The sequence below is a fragment of the Rattus norvegicus genome, chromosome 10 (genome assembly GCF_036323735.1).
Source record: "Rattus norvegicus strain BN/NHsdMcwi chromosome 10, GRCr8, whole genome shotgun sequence".
NCBI classification, from domain to species: Eukaryota; Metazoa; Chordata; class Mammalia; order Rodentia; family Muridae; genus Rattus; species Rattus norvegicus.
In genome coordinates, this window is record NC_086028.1 from 43,141,296 (window position 1) to 43,156,167 (window position 14,872).

Sequence of the window (14,872 nt, forward strand, 5' to 3'; positions counted from 1 at the left end):
TCCAGGTGAAATTATACGCATGTACCTTGACGCCTGGCTTTCTGAGGTGCAGGGGGTGGAACCCAGGCTTGTTGCATGCTAGGTAAACACTCTACCTGCTGAGTTATAGCACCATCCTGTCTCAGAGTGCTTTGATGGGTGATCTGGGTTGAGATCCACTAACGAGACCCCAGCCTGAATCTCAGCATCTCACTGCTGACTGAAACCAGGAGAAGGTCCCACAGTAAGACAGTCAGGAACAGGGACAGGAAGCAGCTCTCTGCTCTTACAGTTCTGCCAAGGGGCCCTGTCTATAACTTCAACCTCACCATTCCCAGACTCCTCATGCTGGGAATGCAAGATCTCAGATACAATTCAAAGATCAGACCTAGACTGTCTCAGGGTCCCAGGGTCTACTCTGAAACCTGTCTCAGAAGTAGAGCACAAAAAAGTGCCGTTGAAACCAACTATTGCAGACAGCACTAAGGTAAGTGAATGAGGACTCTCAGGGCTAATTCCTAATAATAGACCTGTGCACATGCCTTTGATATTCTATTCTAATTCTACAGCCCATCATTTTAAAAAAATTTTTTTTATTAACTTGAGTATTTCTTATTTACATTTCGAGTGTTATTCCCTTTCCCGGTTTCTGGGCCAACATCCCCCTAACCCCTCCCTCTACCTTCTTTGTGGGTGTTCCCCTCCCCATCCTTCCCCCACTGCCGCCCTCCCCCCAATAATCACATTCACTGGGGGTTCAGTCTTGGCAGGACCAAGGGCTTCCCTTTCCACTGGTGCTCTTACTAGGCTATTCATTGCTACCTATGAGGTCAGAGCCCAGGGTCAGTCCATGTATAGTCTTTGGGTAGTGGCTTAGTCCTGGAAGCTCTGGTTGGTTGGCATTGTTGTTCATATGGGGTCTCGAGCCCCTTCAAGCTCTTCCAGTCCTTTCTCTGATTCCTTCAACGGGGGTCCTATTCTCAGTTCAGTGGTTTGCTGCTGGCATTCGCCTCACAGGCCATCATTTTATAGTATCAGGGGTTACAATCTGGGACACCTATCTTCTTATCTTAGATGATACTAGAGGAGAGTCTTGGCAACTAGAACTGATGCCCACATCCAGAGCCAGCTCAAACCGTTTGAACCATGCCTACACCACTTACCTATCTTGTCATTCGTGCTTACAGAGAACACAAAACCAACCAACTGAAACCCAGGACAAGCCAAAGAGGCTGTAACGCAGTTGAGGGAGAGCTTGCCTAGCACTCACAAGCCCTGGGTTTGATCTTTAGTGCTACATAAACCAGACCTAGTGGTATTATATACCTAAAATCTCAGCAGCTGGGAGGTGTAGACAGGAGGATCAGGAGTTCCAGGTCGTCTCTGTCTACAGTAGTGAATTTGAGGCCAGCCTGGGAGGCATGAGAACTTGCCTCAAACCCAAAATAACAAGCCAGGAAGAATTTGTCTACACCTTTTGCTCCCTCCCTCTGACTCCTGACCAACAATGGTACTTTCAGGTATGACCCCGTGTAGCATGACGTGTTCCCTCTGGTGGGGAACTGGGAGTCTTAAGCCATCTTGCCAATGGTCTCCTGATCTGCTGACCCTGTACTAAAATAAAAATGAAGCTTCAGGTGCATTCAAGACTTTCCCATAAAGAGAATAAGACGTCTTGACATTTTGTAAGCACAACTTGCTTTATGCCTCAAACATGTCAGATTTTATATCTGGAAAGAACCTCGCTGTTTGGGAGCAATGTGAAACGCAGTCAACAAACTTGGCCTTTCACCTGCGGCTGGGATCTTTGCAGCTATTCTGCCACGACCTTTCTCAGCCTCAGCACCACTGGCATTCATGGCTGGGTAATCCTTTGCAGTCAGCAATGCCCTGTGTGTTGTAGAACACTTAGTGCAGTACCTCACTGTATCCTCTAGATGCCAGTGGCAACCTGACCTCGGCACAAGAGCCCCAAGACTCTCAGGACATCATAGAATGCCTCCTGCAGGTATAGCCACCCCTCACTCCCCAGGGAATCTCTTCAGGAAAGCATTTCCCTTCCTTCCTCTCCACTGAGACAAATTAAAAAACCCAGGAGCTCACACAGTGCAATATTTTTATTCTGAACTGTCTGAATGTCCCTTTTTATCTGGGACAATGTGTAGTGCTTAAGAATGTTTACAACTTGCTAGTTTCCTAACCGAGCTCCACCGATTCCAGGTCTCTTGTCTCAAGGAATGACAGCGAAGAGGTGAATGCCTGGGAGTGTCTGTAGGAGACTTGACCACTTGGGCATTAGCTGCTGCTGGCTGCAATGCTATTGCCATTGCACAGCTTACACATACTCCTATGTAAGGTGGGGTGCCTGTGCACACCACCCAGGATTACAGAAGGTAAGTAGGAGGTGTGCCTTTTCCAGAGCAAGCATGGAAGTGACTCCTTTCATACAAGCAACTTAATTTCACATCAAAACTGAACGCTTCTCTGCAAAGGGCTTGCGGCCCCATTCCATGTGTAGATTCCCTTTTTTTTTCCTTCTCCTGAAACAGGGTGGAGTATGGTGAACACACCTCCATACAGGCTGACGATTATCTGAGGTGAAGGGCTATGCCTTTTTCTTATATTTCTCCACAGAATTTGGGTCAATGTTGGGGAGACCACAGGATGGTGTGTACACAGGAAAACACATTCCCTCACAGGGGCTCCATCTCTGTTTCTATCCTCATGTTATGGTCATGTGAGGTCGACATCCCCTTTGGGAGCACAAGGCACTCCTGCTTGACACAGCAGTGCTTCCTCCTTAGTTCCAACACCGTTTTCTTCCCTTGGTGGGATTTTAGAGTTGATGAACACATGTGCACTTCAATGCCTGTAACGGGTGCCTGCCTATATGCATATTATGCACTTATCTGAATGACTCTCTCTCTCTCTCTCTCCCTCCCTTCCTCTCTCTCTTTCTCTCTCGTGTGTGTGTGTGTGTGTGTGTATGTGTGTGTGTGTGTGTGTGTGTGTGTGTGTGTGTGTGTGTGTAAGAGAGAGAATTACTCAAAGGAATTCTTTTTCTCTCATACTGTCCCAGAAGAGATGGGGTTTTTTGTTCTTGTCTCTTCCAGCACGTGGACAGAAGGATCAATAGACTTCAGACACTGAGAATTTATGAATAAAGGGATATATGGGCGTGACTCACTTGTTTGCTGTTATAGGCTGCATCTAGCCTAGGGTTCGCTTGGTGGTTTAGACTCCTTCTGGTTTTTCTGGGCTCACTTCACATCTTATTCAATCTCATGATGGGATTTGTATTTCATTCCTCCCACCACTCACACACTCAGAAGGGGTAGCCTTAATTTTAACCATGTCAGGCATTTGTCGGTAGAAAAGCCTGCTGACCATCAGAGATACAAGATGCTGAGACTTTGAGAGACAAGAGAACTGTCTTTCCCTCTACAACTCACCTCACACCGTCCCAGTCTGTGCTGTCCATCAGGAGCCTGCCTCTCTTGTTGACTTGACTTCTTCTTTCATGTTCACTCAGAGCTGTAGGCTGAGGTTCAGAGACCAAAGTGTCTCTCTTGGGAAGTCTGCATGGAGAGCCATGAAAGCTGAGGGTGAAATTTGTCCCCTGCACACAGGACAAAGAATCCTCACACTCCTTAGAGCCCCTTCTCCTCACCATATATTCTATTGAGCTTTACTGCAAGTGGTGGCTATTGCTAGCATGTCCACATCCTCCACGATTGCTACCACTGGGAAGCTTCCATGATTGACCTGCCTGGATTCCCCCACTTTCAGGACTTCAATCACACAGTCCTGGAGGATGCTCATCATTTTCCCACAGTCCTGGGAGATGCTCATCATTTTCCCATGCAGTTTAGATTTACACAACAAGCTTACTGAGAGGCTAGAAACAGCCTCACCTGAAGTTAAGGGACTTAGAAGTCTGCGGTCTTCATTTTGAAATGATCTTCACAGCTCCACAACCCCCAGCACTTGTGCTATGTTCCTAAAAGCAGCCATTGGTCTGGTCTGGAGGCATAGTTTGGTCTTTGGAAGGTTTTTGAAAAAGTTTGGAGCATTAACAAATCTACTGAGTTAGAGACTTCCTGGACAGGAATGATAGGTAACCCCGCTGCAGCAGTGGCAGAGGTAGACCACCATGGGCTCCTGATAAGCACTATGCATCATCTGTCTGCTGTGAAAATCCTCAGGCTCCAACCCAGACCCAACAAGTGAGAACTTGTTTGTATCTTAGAAGTCTACCTCAACAGCCTTCCAAGTAAGCCACTAAGAGAACTCCTAAGTACGATTGCCCTAACCACATGTTCACGAGCAGAAGTTTCTTGCCCCTTGGGGTCCTTTGTCCCTGTCTGAAGACTAATTTGGTGCTCATGAGGAGGAAGAGGGATGCTGTTGGCATCCAGTTGGGGAAGAAGCCAGGCACAGTCCAAGGATCTCCCCACAAAGAGTTAGCCAGCTCAACACATCCACAGTTCTGAGGCCCAGTAAATCCACTCCTGATCTCCCCTTATCTGTGGTGAGCTTGAAGTCTCCCAAACATGCGAGGGTGCTGCTATCCCCTTTCCTGTGTGGAAGATGAATTAGCATGTTGAGGGGTAGTATGAATGGGTGTGATCACTACAGATCATCTGTGGAGGAAAGGGTAAGAATCTCCTCTTCCTCAGTACTGGGATAAAAGCACACCAAAATGCCTGGCTTTTTGTGCGGACTGTAGGGGATAAAACTCAGGGTCCCAAGCTTGCAAGACAAATATTTTATTGACTGAGCTATCTCTAGAGCCCAAGAGAAATCCTCTAAATAATGTCAATTCCCATCATTTGTAGCACCACAACATCCTCAGCCCAGGCTTCTAGAAATTCAGTCATAGTGCTCTAAGCAAGTAAGCAACAGCTTGGTACAAACATCTGACTGAATAGATTAATATTTGTGAATGAGAGACACACAGCAAACAGGCAGAGCCCTTTGTCTTGCAGAGCCCAGGGGTTTTCTAGGTTCCTCTAGGTTTCTGCCAGAAAGCTAGAGCTGATATAGGGCTCCAGACCGCTGACCTAAAGATGGAATGTTCATGGTTCTTGCTTCATTGTTCTGCAGGCTGTCAAGGCCATGATGAGAGTCACTAATTTCTGAGACATTTTGTCACTGGCTGGAACAGTTCCAGGAGGAGAGGTTGCTTTCTCTGTGCTGCACAGCCACACGGCACTGGGATTTCTCAGGTCTAGTCTCTCTGGATGCCAATGGCTATAATATCTTTCCTTTTATGCCTTCTGAAAGCCAAGACCACACTCAGAGTCTTTCACAGCTATAGAAAGTTGGGACTCTGAGATGACAGAGTGGTGGGTTCTGACCAAAAGTCAGGTCTTGTTTTGACATTTGCTCTCCAAAACTTCACATCTCCAAAATTGGTGAATGATATCTACCTATCAGTTAAGAGACAACAATGAGGAGATACAACATAACTTACAGACATTATGTTTCATGACATATAACTTGCAGACATTGATCAAGCTAAATCTAGGTGGAACTATCTAAAGAAATGGACTATCTATGAAGACACACACACAAGATGACGAACAGGCTTATAGTTCTCAGTTCTTCTGGGTCCCAACTCAGTACTCAAGCAGAGAGAGGCTCTGGGCCAGTGAACTGAGACAGCCAGGCTTCTGGAAAGGAGGATACCCCAGCAGAGAGGGATTTATCCTTAAAAGAGCAGATGAAGTAAAGTTTGGGTTCTTTAACCTCTCTCAGTCAGTTCTGAGAGTGAAATTTTCCTCACCTGTGCACAGATATGAGGCCAGTCTGTCCCTGGGCTGGTGGAGTCTTCCAAATCTGAAACCCAGAGATCCCACAGGATCCCAAGTGTTTCCTTGATTTCTGAGCAGGAAATTCAGTGATTCTGCAAAGGGAAACAAGCTAGATCTCAAGTTGGAAATGACTTGTGTCAAAATCTGCCATAGAACTCTTCGATTCTAGGGAAGTGGAGGCTTCTCTAAGAAAACACAACACAACACACACACACACACACACACACACACACACACACACACACACACACGCACACACACCTCAGTTGTAGTTAAGGACCTTCAGGGGCACCAAGGCCCTCTGGCTATTGTTCTAAATCACATATATATTCATAAAATGCTTGGGCAATCTTGGATGCAAGTAAACACATCAACAGAGCATCAGCTTGGTGTCTGGGGGAAACTGCCTCACCAGTGAGCAATTAGAGACATGCAAGTCCTCCCTTCCTCCCTTGTGCCTCCCCTCCCTTCCCCTCATCCTTTTCTTTTGTCAACTGAAGTTGGCTTCAGTTTTAACATGTATGTATGTTATATGTATGTACGTATGTATGTATGTATGTATGTATGTATGTATGTATGCTAATATGTTTTTTTGAGACAGAGTTTCTCTGTTTAGTTCTGACTGTCCTTGAAACTCACTTGGTAGACCAGTCTGGCTTTGCACTCAGAGATTTACCTGTCTGTGTGCTGGAATTAAAGGCATGTGCCAACCACTCCCACTCCAGTTATAATTTTAACAAAAAGATTTATTTATTTATTTTCTATATGAGTACACTGTAGTTGTCTCCAGACACACCAGAAGAGGGCATCAGATCCCATTACAGATGGTTGTGAATTGAACTCAGGACCTCTGGAAGAGCAGTCAGTGATCTTAACTGCTAAGCCATCTCTCCAGCTCTAGTTATAACTTTTCAAAGTCTTACTGTTCTTATGTGTTTTTATTTCTCAACTTGAAAGAAATTAGGATGGGAAGTGAGCTCATCTTCCTTTACCTGCAGTATTGTGTTAGATATGCACAACCTTATCTCACTTGCACAATAGCCCGACACGGGTAGATCAATCATTGTTTTAAAACATGAAAACACAGGCGGTTAAGTAGTTCAGTGCCCAGGTGACCTGTACAACCAACAGCAGATCTGAGATGTGGGCACAGGTCAATGGTCACCATGGAGCCCATTCCCTCTCTGGTCTTTAACATGGCCTGCGTGTGGCCCACCAGACCTGTGTTTATCCTTGGATTGAGGTCATCACAGGTACACAGGTGCCTGCAGTGGGACTGAAGCTGTTCCCTCTCGCTATTCCCTTTCCCACCCGAGTCTCATATAGTCCAGGCTGGCTTCAAAAATTTCTGTATGGCTAAAGATAACCTTGACTCCAGGTCCTGCTGCTTCTACCTCCTAAGTGCTAGGATTACAGGCATTCACGACGAATGCCAGTTTTATCTGGTGAGGGTTGAAACCAGGGCCTCATGTGTTCTAGGCAAGCAGGGTAACAACTGAGATTCACCCTAGGCCTTTTTGTCCTCTTTAAGTGATCTCACACTTTGTTTGGCCAACAGTACTTAGGAAGTACCTGCAAGGTTGGGCTGCATTAGCAAAGCACTGCTTACCCTAACAGCATTCTGATCCATAAGCATCAGATAAAGTTTTCCATGAGGTCATGTGACCCAGTTCTCTGCACATGTAGAGTTAAAGCTACCATGACAGAGTGCTCTGGGATGCACCCTGGGCTCAGTGAACTGGTAGACGGAATGGCTGGTAGTCCAGTTTAGCTTGCTTTTGCTTAATTTGCATCCTCTGCTTGGTGCTTCATAGAACAGAGCAGGAGAAGTCAATTCCTGTCTCCAGTCACTGAACACTCATACATTTTAAATGGCGTCTTTGCAAGTCTGTCCTCCATTTGATGAACTCCCCTCCTCATTACCTTCTAAGTTCTTTATGTTTTATGCATACTGTGGTCATCTGGGTTCTAACACTTTTCTGACTGATAGAAATGTGGTGGTCACTTCTAGGCTCTAAATTGTATTTAGAATACAATTTCTGTCGATTTTATTTGCAGTCATTCCATTGCATAACGTGGTTGTTTGGGTGACACCAGCTGTCGGTCCCTAGTTATTTGCATCGTTGCTTAAAACTGGACCCACTCCACTTTGGCATCACCCATTCTAGACCTGTGTCTACTATCCTGTAGTTACCCCACTGTAATGTTCTTACGCAGGTGAGCAACTAAATATTGTTATAGGAAATGTGGTCATTCTAGTATTTTTTTCCTAAAATAATGAGTATTTTTGTTAATGTACTATTTTAGAGCTGGGGACATAGCTCAGCTGGTAAAATGTATGCCTTTTAAGCCTGAGGACTGAGCTTGGCTCCTAGAATTTACCTAACAAAGCTGAGTTTGTTGATCTGTGCTTACTCCTAGTATTGGAGTGGTAGAGACTGGGGGTTCTTTAGGGTTCCCTAGCCAGCCAACCTAGTCTTGTCAGTGTGTTTTAGGCCAAGGAGGGACTCTGTCTCAAAAATAAGGTGGATAGAACCTAAGGGATACTAGGTCTTAGTTAGGGTCTTATTACTGTGAACAGACACCATGACCAATGTAAGTTTTATAAAGGACAACATTTAATTGGGGCTGGCTTACAGGTTCAGAGGTTCAGTCCATTATCATCAAGGTGGGGGCATGGCAGCATGTAGGCAGGCATGGTGCCCGAGGAGCTGAGTTCTACATCTTCACCTGAAGGAACCCAGGAACAGACTGAGCATCCCCAGGCAGGTAGGAAGAAGGTCTCCAAGCCCACCCCGCACAGTGACCCACATCTTCCAACAAAGCCACACCTTCTAATAGTGCCACTCACTGAGCCAAACATATGCAAACCATCACACTATCTGAAGTTGACCTTTGGCCTTCATATGTGTGTGCAAGCTTGTGTGTACATATACACATGAGGACACACACATAAGGACATACACACATACATGCATATAGAGGTGCATATACATAAGAGAAGAAATGTGATATTTTAAAATGAGTGTTTTAAGCCTCTGACAGTTTGATTATTATTATTATTTAGCATAACAACATAAATAGTCACCACTCATAGTCTTGATATGTCGGGTGTGGATGTAGGGTTTTCATCCCCACATCAGTAACCATGAGATATGAATCATCACATCCATGAGCTTCAAGGCAGCAGGGACAACTACATGAGTGTCTTGGGGCCAAGGGACTGAGCCAGGATTTAAACCAAGGAGTAGCAGGCCCTATAGCTTGCTTTAGGGATAGGCTTTGAGATATTAGTGCTGTGTTGTGTAAGGACACAACGTGCACTGTACATCGAGCACACTCCCATCCTCTCCCTCCCTTTCCCATGAGTCCGCTCTGTCCCCACACAGTTTCTCTTCCATTTTTGTGTCACATATATGTACATGATTTTATGTCTGTGCAGAATCTGGGAATCACATGGAAACACGTAGTCTTTATCCTCCATCCACAGAAGTATTTTCCCGACACCACCGAGGGGATCTGACATTCTTGGGAGCAGCTGCCGTGTCCTGACTCCAGCTGGCTGGGTTAGTGCAGATCTGGACAGACACATCAGGAGCAGCCTTTCGTAGACTATAGAGAGCTGAGTGTGCTGAGTCCTGACCATTCACATAAGTTTATGGAGGAGTTACCTCAAAGTAGTTGGTTTTCACGGAACCTGAAATCCCAAATCGTACATGCTAAGTTTTGCGTGTGTGTTCAGATTTGGTCACAGCACGGGTTAACAAAACGTTCAGAGAACACTTTGATCCTCCAGTTTTGTTTCTGTGGACTTATGCTAAAGCAGTTATGAATGAAGATGAGAAAGTCGCAGGCTCATAGCTTCCATGTAGCTTAGACTAGCATAGTCCAAGATGCTGCCAAGCTATTGAGACGTAGGTATGTGCATGTTCTTGGGTCTACCCCATGGAGTGTCATTAATCCTTAAAACCGACCATGCATGTCATATGTAGTGAAAGCAAGGATGGTGCAGCATACAATGTTAAAGCTTATTATAATTACAATGGTAAAAACTGTGTTTTCCACATACAGAAAGTGGGGGAAATTTGAACTCTGAGATGGTCAATGATCAGTGTTTTTACCTTTTTTCTTAATATAATTATCATAGAATATAAGTTATAATGATGCATGGAGTGATAGTAAACTGACTATTTTCACTTAGTTATAAGTGAAATTCAAATTGTCAGACTGTTGAGTCAGACTTAACCATGGCTGTAATTTTACCAGAAAGTGTGTGTGCTTTATGGCATCCCTAAGGAGCTCAGGAATTGTGCTAGCTTTGGTACTCCCCTATGTTGACTGGCAACAGTGGAGATAATTATTTTTGTTTATTGGCATGAAATCATTTTCTAGATTTCAATTAAGGGTGGGGAGGACCAAATCCCAGCAGGGTAAAAAGCCACCATGGTGGTTCATGATGCTCCTCCAGAGGACTCTCTCTCCTGACACACCCTGCTCATGGTGCGGAGTGGTGCCTGGTGGGCAGCTCTGACAAATAGTGGCAGTCTTCAGTACACATTCAGATAATCAGAACCTGTTCCTATAGACTCTGTTCATGAGCTCTTAGGGATTCACAACCATCAGGGGCCTGAGGGACACCCAGGGAAAATTCCCAGGCCTCTTGGGGACTCCTAAGAATTAGAAAACTTCCAATGTGTTGACTTTTCCATCTGGAGATTTAAGGGATCTTTCACAGACACAAGCCTTCCTATCTTAGCCTTTCCACCTCAGTCTCACACCTCAGCCTCACACCTCAGCCTCACACCTCAGCCTCACACCTCAGCCTCGCACCTCAGCCTCACACCTCAGCCTCACACCTCAGCCTCACACAGCCTCACTCCTCAGCCTTGCACCTCAGCCTCACACCTCAGCCTCACACCTCAGCCTCGCACCTCAGCCTCACACCTCAGCCTCACACCTCAGCCTCACACCTCAGCCTCGCACCTCAGCCTCACACAGCCTCACACCTCAGCCTCACACCTCAGCCTCACACCTCAGCCTCACACCTCAGTCTCACACCTCAGCCTCACACCTCAGCCTTTCCACCTCAGCCTTTCCACCTCAGGCTCACACCTCAGGCTCACACCTCAGCCTCACACCTCAGCCTCACACAGCCTCACACCTCAGCCTCACACCTCAGCCTCACACCTCAGCCTCGCACCTCAGCCTCGCACCTCAGCCTCACACCTCAGCCTCACACCTCAGCCTCAAACCTCAGCCTCGCACCTCAGCCTCGCACCTCAGCCTCGCACCTCAGCCTCGCACCTCAGCCTCGCACCTCAGCCTCACACCTCAGCCTTTCCACCTCAGCCTCACACCTCAGCCTCACACCTCAGCCTCACACCTCAGCCTCACACAGCCTCACACCTCAGCCTCAAACCTCAGCCTCACACCTCAGCCTCACACCTCAGCCTCACTCCTCAGCCTCGCACCTCAGCCTCACACCTCAGCCTCACACCTCAGCCTCACACTATAGCTTTCTCACCTCAGCTGCATAACACAGCCTTCCCACCTCACTTTTCCCACTTTAGCTCTCACACCATAGCCCTCACACCTCCCTTTCCAGCTCTGCCTCACACTTTAGCTCCACACCTTAGCCTTTCTATCTCATCTCTCACACTTCAGCCCCTTTACCTCAAGCTATCAATCTCAGCCTCACACCTCAGTCTTCCCACCTCAGCCTTTCTACCACAGCCCTCACACCTCAGTCTTCCCACTTCAGCACTTTCCCCTTAGTTCTCATACCTCAGCGTTTCCCATCTCAGCTTAATACCTTAGTCTTCCTACCTCAGTCCTACACCTCAGCCCTCACACCTCATCCTTTCCACTTCATCCTTCACACCCCAACCTTCTACCTCAGCACTCGTACCTCAGCCTTCCTCCTCAGCCTTCCCACCTCAGTCTTACACCTCCACCTTCCTACCTTACCTTTCCTACATCAGCATGTCCACCTCAGCCCCACACCTTTGCTTTCCCAGCACAGTGTCATACATCAACCCTCACAGCTCAGCCTTCCAGCTTTAGCCCTCACACTTAACTTTCCTACCTCACCCTTCCCACCTCATCCGTCATACCTCAGCCTCACACCTCAGCCCTCACACATCATCTTCCTCACTTTAGTCTTTACACCTCTGTCTTACATCTTACCCTTCACACTTCAGCTTTACCATTTAAGCCTTCCCACCTTAGTGTTCAACCTCAACCTCATACTTCAGCCCTCACACCTCTAATTCACCCCTTAGCCTCATACGCCACCCTCTCTACTTTAGCTCTTCCACCTCAGCCTTAACACCTCAGTTCTCCTACCTCGGCCCTGCCATCTTGTCCTCACGCCTCAGCTTTCCTATCTCAGCCTCACTCCTTGGCTTCACACTTCAGCCTTCACACCTCAAGCTTCCACCTCAGCCCTCATACCACAGACACCACACTGACTTCCCGCTTTAGCCCTCACACCTCCACCCTTCTACCTCATCCATCCCACTTCAACCTTCCTTCTCAGCCTCATACCTCAGACTCTACACCTCGACCCTAACAGAGTCCCCTCTTTATCTTTGGAAGACTTCATTTCTGGCCATCCGCTCCTCAGTGGAGTGCTCTGCCTCTCAACTGCCATGGGACATTCACACCTCATTTCTTTCTATTAGTACTCCTGAACAACTTAAAAACTGAGTGCATTTGACTTATAAAATATTTTATTCAAAAATCAATCAATTACAGTTTTCATGCTCATGTGGTAAAAAAGTATGCCATGGTTTTGTACTGTAACAATGTCAAGTGATTTAATCAAAATAATTATATCAAATCATATCCTATCACATCAAATACTACATTCAATGATGACAATATTTGCTCAGCAAATTAAAATCTGTAATAATAATTTGCTGTACTCATCAGAATGTATTATACTACATCCCAAGTGGCAAAAATACACTTTATTTCTCTTAGCTGAGGTGTTGTGCTCCTTAATGGACCTTTGAAACATTTATTTATTTGTTTATTTAGTGCTTGCATGCGCGTGCACGCGTGTGTGTGTGTGTGTGTGTGTGTGTGTGTGTGTGAACAAGAGTCTGTGTGTCAGCATATGTGGAGGTCAGGAGACTCTGTGGGAGTCAGATCTACCATGTGGATTCCAGGGATCAGACTCAGACCATCAAGCTTGGCAACCAGGTCCCTCACCCACTGACCAACACCTTTTCAAACATGGTGTTTATGCTTGTTCATCTTCACCATCAACTCTATTCGGTTAAGAGTTCTAAAGGACATTATTGAGGGACACCTTTGTGCTTGTTTCTGGGTATTTTCAAAGAGGATTAGGAGCAGACACACCCACATTGGACAGCATCATGGAATGATGTTCTGGACTGAACAGCAATGGAGTGATAATGTTGTGTAAGCAATGAATTCCCCTTTCTCTATTTTCCTTCTCACCCAGACGTGAGCAAGCAGCCTCCTGCAGACACTGTGCTTTCCCTACCATGACTGTGCCCTCAGACTGTGAGCTAAAACACACCTGTCCTTGTTTAAGTTCTGTCTTACCAGGTACTTGGTCAGAGCAAGAGAAAAGTCACTAATGCACCACCTAATGCTTGGGACATCTCAGGTCCTGGCACTTAAACAGCACACCTTGCAGACTCCCTGTAGTCCTTGGCCACTGAGTTTGGTTGTCCAGCTCTGGACTTTGTGTGGTCCTCATCAAGACTTTAACCTTCTGCACATGCCAAGGCACACTGTGAATTAGTCCCTTAGGGAAGTCTAACATCTGTTGTCCTGGGTCCTTTTGTTCTGATTGAGAGACTTTATTCAGGGTGTCAATAGGTGCAGTTCTATCCCTGGAAGGGCAACAAATTTTCCCTTTATCTCAGTTCTTCTGCTGCATTAAGTGAGGAGCTACTTATGACTGAGGAGTGATCCTGAAAGGTCATTGCCTTTGGGCTTGTGCACCTTCATCATGAATTCTACAATACTGAAAAGGAGAGCATGTCTTGCTTTCATTAGAGAAACATCTCACATGTAGAAGTGAGAATAGCCCAGGAACATGCTCCCATTTGAGCTTACTTTGAGAAATGGAGCCATTTATCACTTCATGTGTTAGGTCAGTAATACTTGCTAACCATTTCTTTGTGGAGAACACTGGTGGGAGAGAGACAACAAAATAAGGAGGAAGGACTTGAGGAATTTTCCTTGTGTGGAATACTACAATAGTACATCATATTAGCTTTCATTAAACTCTGAGGACCAGAAATTGATGTAATGTCCAGGTTATCATAAGAAAACAAAGTTGGTTCATAGAATGTTTTTTTCCTTCTTTTTTTGGGGGGGCTCCATGATATAGAACTAGGAGCTCAACATTTTTGCACATGTATTTCATTTAAACTAACGAGCCTGACCAGCTGTAGCCATAGTTTCTCTGACTCACCATCCACTATGACTGACCATTTCAGGAGGATCCAGTCCTCCTCAAAGGACAGCAAAGTACCGCACACTGCTTACAGCTTCCATATGCATCACTGCTTTCCCACAATGCATTCTTCATACTCCTGTAATGCACCATTCTTCATACCTAGAGGCATTCTCTCATTTTTTTATTACAGAAAAATAAGAGGCTGATCCTATGATCTTCCTGAGAATGTGGCAACATTGGCTACAGAGCAAGTCCTCATTAAGCATTTATTAATGAATTGGCCATTGACAGTGTTGTAAGGAATATGAATGGGGTGGGGTCACTCTTAAAATACCAGAACAACGTTTCTTGAGCCTAGGTGGGGAACATGTGTTGTAGATAATGGTGGGGTGGGCACCCTACCACCAGCTTTCTCTGTGTTTTGACATGTTTTGTCACAGAGAAGGAGCTTCTTTGATGAGGGATGAGAAGTATATATATTTGTGGGTATGAGGATAAGTATGTAGAATGCAGTTTAGAATTATATTATGTTGGCCGGTTGGCTTGGGATTCACTACATAGACCAGGATGCCTTGGAACTCTCAGATACCTGTCTGCCTCTGTCTCCACAGGGCTGGGATTAAGAAGTGAGTGTCTT